Raw genomic sequence first — 8,419 nt, forward strand, 5'->3', positions numbered from 1 at the left:
TCGATATAAGAGTAGGCCATAGTGGCGCTGCCTCACAGCACACTGTATGGCATATGCCCGTCATCATTAGCCCAGTTCGGAGCTGAAGAGTATGACGTTAAACTTCATTCCATTTCAATAATATATATTTTAAGCTATTATATATTTATTAGAACGGAGTCAATGTTTAATTTTTCTATAGGAACGTGTGCAGTCCTATAGGGATGAGAAGTTTGCTCGGACGGTAGTGTTCGCGCTTACTCTTTATAGACAAATCCAATTGTGAAGGGTTCTATTACGTGCGGGGCAAAGTGTACCTCTAGTTTTGATGCTATCTGAAGGACTAGGTAGCGTCCCTTGCAAGGCCCTCCGTCTCACACCACGGGCAATCTGATTAAAACACAGATCCTATTTCGTTTCCTTTTTTATAGTTCAAAATTTCATTTTACTTGTCTTCCCTAGGATCTGGAAGATTAGTTGTATAACCCGCGTTCTGGTTGATGTGAGGGATTAATTAATGAAACGGTCTGTTCTCGGCGTGCGGAACTGGGTAGACCACTTGAAACATTAACGTTGATTGGTTAATCAAATGGCTGACGTCATAGGTCAAAAGCCGCTCGTATGACCCATGACGCAACCTCCCATTACAACCAATCAGATCTGCATGTAGTAGAGGTTATCGGGAGTATAAAAAAACGAAACGAAATATAGATCTGACAAACCAAAGATTAACATAGTCAAAAGTTACACAGAATTCAAGGTCAACATTTTATTATTTTTTTTTAGAAACATTCTTTCTTCCTGGCTTCCATGACAACAAATGACATTCCGTAACCCTGTAACTCAATTGGTCCATTGTGTATCATTGGGTTAAGGGGAGGTAACTGTCGATCTGTTGGCATCGTGAGAAGTATTCCATTAAGCTTTAGTGACCTGGAAGAACAGAAATGAAAATAAGAGGTCTTTCTTTAGGCTAATTATTTAGACATTTATTAACATGACAAACCCATAATCTACTCTGGATGCCATCGGATGGCTCCGATTTTAAGTAGATTAGAACGGTTCGGCCATTTAGTGATTTAATTTAAAAATGGAGAAGCGAGGCGAAGACTCGAATGACTAGTACGGTAGTAACAATCAATGCACACATCTTGTCAAAACTACAACCACTGATAACTTTGCTCAAAATAAAGTAATTTAAATGAAATGTTCATTGTATTCATTTTGCATTATCTATTTTGGAAATATTATAGCGAGAACTGCCAGCTCGTTTTCTAAATCCTACATAATGCATCTTTAATTTAAATTAAAAAAACCGCTGTGTTGGCTGTTGAAAACATCACTTTACTACAGTCTGTGGCAATGGTTTAAGGGCATATAATGCTCGTAACCACTGCTTTATGAACGTACTGTCAATGGGGATGCTCGATCATCACTTCAGAATGTTCCGAATTGACGGCATTGCAATCGTGTGGCGCGGAATTCAGTCCAGTCCCAGTGTCCCGACAGCGAAGGTGGTGTGAGTAGAAGCGTGATGTAATGAAATACAACCAATTATATTTCAGCATGCGATATAACCCCAAATTCCCATTTTTACCCATCGTCACTATTTTTGGTTTTGACAGAATTCAATTCCGGGTCGTTCAACCGAGCATGCCCTTTATGATAATGTGAGACAATGTATCTATACTATTCAAAAAAAGTAGGGGATATTTGATTTTTGGGGCATAATACTAAAATATGCAAATGACTACGAAAAAAGTCACTATAGAACCTAACAGAAGAAACATTTCCAGTTACATGTGACGCCCAAACGCACCAATAGCTACCGCATGGAATGCAGGTGATGCTTGGGATCATCATGGGGGGCCAACCCAAGATTTGCACGACTCTGACTTTGAATGTTACAGTCATTGTGGCATTGAATTCCAGGGTGGAAACATCAGTTTAATTGTTTTAGTGACCAGAAAACAAATTTTGATATGCGTCGGCTTACCCAAAATGAAAGGTTACGTGCCCTTGGCATGCTACAGATCGGCACAACACAGGCGGTTGTGGCGCGGACGATGAATGTTTCTCAGTCTGTCATAAGCAGGCTATGGTTCAGATACCGTGATACACAATCTGTACAGGACAGACCACGCTCAGGTCGACCAAGGGCGACAACTCAAGCCCAGGATCGATTTATCCGTACCTTGGCCTTGAGAAATCGTGTCATCACAGCAAATCAGATCAGAGCTCGTCTTCAAACAGACACTGGTGTGAGAGTGAGTGGCCAGACGATTCGGAATCGACTGCATAGGGGTCACCTTCGCGCCCGACGTCCTCGCGTGATCCCTTGTTTGAGAGATCATCACATTCAGGCAAGATGTCGTTGGTGTAGGGATCGTCAACACTGGGATAATCGACGCTGGAACAATGTGATGTTTTCAGATGAGTCAAGGTTCACTGTTGATTTTTTGGACAGACGTAGGAGGGTGTGGCGTCGTCGAAACGAGCGCTTCCAAGACGTTAACGTCATCAGACATGATCGATTTGGGGGTGGTTCTGTTATGGTGTGGGGAGGCATCACTGTTGCTGGAAGAACGGCTTTACATGTTGTTGCAGGGCGTGTTACAGGCCAGTACTACCGGGACAACATCTTGGCAGTCCATATTGTGCCGTTTGCACGACGTCATGGCCGCCGTTTCATCTTCCAGGATGACAACGCAAGATGTCACAGGGCCAGGATCGTTACAGGTTACCTCCAACAACAGAACATCACCACATTACCTTGGCCAGCACTGAGTCCCGACCTCTCCCCCATCGAGCATGTCTGGGACATGCTTGGACAGAGGTTACGTCAACGTCAACAACGTCCTGCCAATGTCCAAGAACTTGCTGCTGCGTTGCAACAGGAATGGGACAATCTGGACCAAAATGACCTTAGACGTCTCATTAGGAGTATGCCACGTCGGATCAATGCTTGTTTGGCAAACAGAGGAGGATTTACCCGTTACTGACTTGGTTGTGATGCTGTGGTAACTTTGCTGTTTGACCCCGGGTATCATTTTACCCTTATAATGGTCAGTCTGTGCCTTACTTAGTCTAACGATCATTTGGAATAAATCGAGGAATGTGAACTTCATTTCATTTTGTCATTTGTTTATTCGTCAGTTTCATTAGGTGACTTTAATAACACTTAAAAATCAAATATCCCCTACTTTTTTTGAATAGTATATATTATATAGATCAGTGCAATGTGTTCATAACATAATGGGAGATAACTCTATTAATTACGCACCATTGCACTAAGAGTTATCTTTACTTACTGTGATGTAAGACCTCTATCATCACCAGGTGATAATATATATAGATGTTTAGTTGTTCCGCCATTGATATCTACTGTAACCGGTTCAGTTCCGATATTCATTAAATATACTGTAACACTCCCAGCTTCATAACCCCTAGCCCTTAAATATCATAATTCAAATATTGTTACACTTCCTACTTCGTATCCCTACACCGGGTTTCAATCTGATTAAAATACAGATCCATATTTCGTTTCCTTTTTTTTTTTTTTTTTTTTTTTTTACACTACATGAAAATCTGACCATTTGTAGTGGAAGGTCGCGTCAGGTGTCATACGAGCGGCTTTTGGCCTTATGACGTCAGATTGTTCCATATATTTAATTGGGAGAGAGAGATCGCGAAAAAATATTGTCTCAGATCTCACGCCAAACTTGACTCTATCTCCACCCGGACTTGACAAGGACAGCTGTCTAGATGGGTCGTGCACGTAAAAGATCCTTTGGCAGTTGGAAATATGTATAAGAGTAGGCCATAGTGCCGCTACCCGGGCAAAATTTCCCTCATAGCACACTGTATGACGTTTGGCCGTAGACCCCATTTCATTTCCACCCCGGACCCTTGCTGCTCAAAATCCTGGACACGCCACTGCATCGCTATAGTGTGGTTGTGATGGCTTCAGAATTTGTCAAAGTAAAATGATGCAAATTAAGAACAAACCTGAGTGTATTAGTACAATGAGCATAGACTCGAACATTAGGATCTGTTCCTTGTGTTATATTTAAAACGGGGCTACCAACAAGTGTTTTATATAATTTAGTTATATAATAATCCTGTAATATATAAATCTCTTATATTAGTTAATCTCCATTTTTAGGTGGTGGTGGTTCGGGGGGGGGGGGGCGTACTTTGCCCTGGTCATGGGTGCAGGACGGGCGGTGTTCACGTCACGTAAAAGAATCCTGTAATATATAACTTATATTAGTTAATCTTTATTTTTAGGGGGTGGGAGACGGGGGCGTACTTTCCCCTAGTCATGGGTGCAGAACGGAGGGTGTTCACGTAAAAGAACATTGTAATATAAATCCCTTATATTAGTTCATCTTCATTTTTAGGTGTGTGGGGGGGGGGGGGTAGTTTCCACTAGTCATTGGTGCAATTCGGAGGGTGTTCACGTAAAAGAACCCTGTAATATATCTTAATTTTTAGGAGGTGGGTGGTGTACTTCCCTCTAGTCATGGGTACAGGACGGAGGATGTGCACGTAAAAGAACCCGTAACAGTTGGAATTCGACGTAAGAGTAGGTCGTAGCGCCGCTGTTCGGGCAAAATGACCATCATAGCACACTGTATGGACTAACTATAACACTGAAGCTAATTCTTTCAGAATCGTGATCATTATGACCTTTCAAATGAAATATTCAAAATTGGCCAACATCGGATAAGGGGGATTTTAGAAATTCAGTCGTTGTAGTTTGTACTTCAGAGGAGATCCGAAATAGCTCCCCTCTCCCAAACTGCACGCAGCGATCCATCTACGTCATACGTCATTATGATCACCGCCCCAGTTAGCCGCCATTTAAAACGCTAACGTGATCATTTTGGGGCGGGACTTATCGACTGGACTATAGCTTTGTGTACACAACAGAGTAAAAATAACCCGATCACGCACGTGTTTTATGTAAACACATGTCTTTAGCAAAATGTCAACTTCTGCCAATCCGGTAAAAGCGATATATAATATGTGCTAGTGGGTAATATTGCAATACAGTCTTTACCATTGTAAACTGTCTTTATAGTTTCAATCTGTTTATCTTTCAAAACAAGGTTAGATACTCCTAAATTTGTCTTCGCAAACAAAACCGCCTCTGTGAAATTACCTTTTATGGGCGCCGCCATATTGAATAATTAAAGGACTATTTTATGATTCGGCTTTGATTAGTTTGACATCTTTCATACACACAGCGGCTAAATAAAGATATTTAATTTCATTCAATATGAAAATAGAAGAGAAATAAATACTTCTGAAAATTACTAAAAGCATACGCTCGAGAGTGATCACTCGCCTTAAAAAATAATAACTGAAAAAAATTAGCATACATCCAAAATGGCGGCCAAGTGAAAACTAAACTTACAGGATTAGGATTAAGGTTGACATCTATTAATCCATAGTTACCACCATAGAAACTCTGTCTTATAACTCCTTTTAAACCAATCAAAGAAGCCAAACCCAGTTTGTCCATCCATCTGAAATAAAGAAATGAAATGGGGTTTAACGTCCTACTGTTCTGCTCCGAACTGGGCTAATGAAGACAGGCATACCATACAGTATGCTATGAGGGAAATTTAGCTCGGACAGCGGCACTACGGCCTACTCTTATATCGAATTCCAACTGTCAAGGGATCTTTTACGCGCACGCCAATGAGTACACGTTACCTCGGTTTTTCGTCCCATCCGAACGACTAGACAGCTGTCCTTGCCAGGCCCTCAATTCTGCACCACTGACACGTGTAAACTATATCGGAAAATCCAATGAAGGGACCGAACACGCGAGAAAATGTTTGTATAATAAACATACTTAAAGATACATTATGGAGGATTAGAAAAAGAGTTGGCACTCTAACTCAAGAAATCTTTATTTTAAAATTACTGTAGGCTCGATTGTCATTGTTACAAATAATTAACAAAGTCTCGATTATCCATTTTTGCGTTGAATCATCAAGGATCGTAGAACAGCAGATCGAATTCAAATCCAGTGGAAATTGGACATATAAGATGGAATCGAGAGTTGATTAGTCTTTTCGTGTAAATAAATGTCTAATTGATAGTTTATATAACATTTCAGGCATAAAAAATACCCCCAATAGGCCGATTTAGCTTTTGCATAATGCCTGTTTAATTAATGAAAATGTAAAACAATTAATACAAGTTTTTAACGAGGAACTGGTTCCACACACTTTGTAATCTAACATACTAAACTTAGGCTGTCTGTCTAAAGTTAGCTCCGCTTGAGAACAGACACTAAGCTAATTGATCGGCATTTTAAGTTCTAAATCAACGGTTTTAGTCCAAAACACTAAGCTGGTTGACCGATATTTAAATCCTAAATCCACGATTGTAGTCGAAAACACTAAGCATATTTCTAGAATTCTGCTTACATTAAATGACATTTTGTGTATATTAGATGTGAACTGGAGTAGGACCGCCGAACAAAACAGTGTACTAATTGTTCGATATGGCGGCCATTTATGCCCCCAAGACTCAAGTATAGGGCCTAGAAATCAGAAATGTGAGAAAAGAATACATTTTAAATATATACAGATAAATTTAGATCAGCGTGTATAACCACGGGTGCCTGTAACGTGGAAAATAATTCAAAAATAACAATAAAGATACATTATGTAAGATTTAGATAAAGAGCTAGCCATTCTTGCTATAAAAGTTCGAAAATAGATAATGTAAAATGAATAATTTGAAAATTTCATTCAAATTACTCTATTGCGAGCGAAGATATTAATTTGACAAGACGTGTGCAATAATTTCAACCACGGTACTGGTTGTTCGAAGCTAAGTCTCGCTCCTCCATTTTTAGCTTAAATCAAAATATGTCTGAACTGTTCTAATCTATTTAATATCAGAGAAATCCGATTCCATCGAGAGTTGATTATGGCCAGGACAAGTTAATTAATGTCTAATTAATAATTTATAAAACATTTCAGGCTTAAAGAAAGACCTACAATAGGCAGATTTACCTCTTGCATAATGTATGTTTAAGCTATGGCTAAGTATAATGTCTAAAGACCGTTACGTCCATGTTCGTTAGCTGGATTAACTGGTCTGATACCGATTTCTAACTCAGGGGCAAATAACTCGTGTGAAACCGATTCTCTTTCAGTAGATATAATATAGAAAGGTGAGAAACAAGTCGGAATAAAATAATTGGGATCAAAGTCCACTACTCTAGATTCCGCCAACCTGTGGCAATTTTCACTAATTTTCTCTAGGTAGACAATCGGGTCTAAAAATTGTCTATTAAGTAGACACGATTGATTGCCCCCACCCCTTCCATCCCACCCCCCTGAAAATGATGCCAGGGTTGACGTCATTGAGGCCTGTCTTAATATACTTACACAAAACCAGCCACGTATCTGTCTGATATATTTAAAGCACCTCCTCCATAAGATGATGACGTTTCACCCAACCATATTTCTGTATCTGGAGCATACATCTTACCCCACCGCATGGCCAATTCAAGCTGAGGTCGTAACGATTCAAGAACAGTTACATTATGGAATTTTTCAACGGTTACAAGAGTGCTACTCATGTAATAACTGTAAAATATGTGAATAACCATTCATTAACACAGGGTAAAACATCTAAATGACGCTTTTAAATATAATTTTACAGAGACTTTGTAGCTCACCAGTCTTTTTTATCAATCTTTTTAAAATACGGATCTGTCTTTCGTTTCGTTTTTTTTATACTTTCGATGGTCTACACTACATGAAGATCTGACCAGTTGTAGTGGGGGTTCGCGTAAGGGGTCATACGGTCGGCTTTTGATCTATGACGCCAGGCCTTTGATTAACTTATCAGCGCTGGATGTTTCTGCTAGAATACCCACAGTTCCGTGAAACGCATGCCAAGAACTCGCCATAACAGACCGTTTCATTGGCTAATCCCTCACATCAATCAGAACGCGGGTAATATAACAACTCGTCCAGATCCTGGGTGTAGTAAGGACAAGTAAAACGAAATTTTGAACTATAAAAAAACGAAACGAAATTGGATCTGTATTTAAATCAGATTGACTTTTTATAACCTTATGGAAACAAGGAACGCACATATTATCTGCGGGAAAAAGTATTATTAGGGTAGCACATATCCACAAATTTGCTACAGTAACACATGCAACCATATCCGTCAATCATCGGCGGTACAATAAGTCTGAGAAATATACAATCAGTATATTGAAACCATTCAAAACCCGCTTTAGAAAGTTTTATCATAAAGCATCAGCTTACCAGTATTAAAGACTAAAGGCGATACTTTAGGACATTATTTTTAGTGCAAAAGATAGAGAAGACATCTGGGCTGGAGATTCTGTTTTAAAGTAAACGAATAACAATTTCCACAGATAATAAAATTTAAA

At 39.6% G+C, this 8,419-nt stretch overlaps 1 long non-coding RNA gene across 1 annotated transcript; it reads right to left on the reverse strand.

The window, feature by feature from the left end:
* Window positions 1-739: 739 nt before the first annotated feature.
* On the reverse strand, window positions 740-4,093 carry LOC126815987 (uncharacterized). The gene is made up of 3 exons (XR_007678167.2): window positions 3,988-4,093; window positions 3,291-3,431; window positions 740-912 (listed from the first exon to the last, which is right to left on the reverse strand). It is a non-coding gene; the product is annotated as an uncharacterized LOC126815987 (long non-coding RNA).
* Between the last annotated feature and the right edge of the window lie 4,326 nt (window positions 4,094-8,419).

Source organism: Patella vulgata, chromosome 3 (assembly GCF_932274485.2).
Source record: "Patella vulgata chromosome 3, xgPatVulg1.2, whole genome shotgun sequence".
NCBI lineage: Eukaryota > Metazoa > Mollusca > Gastropoda > Patellidae > Patella > Patella vulgata.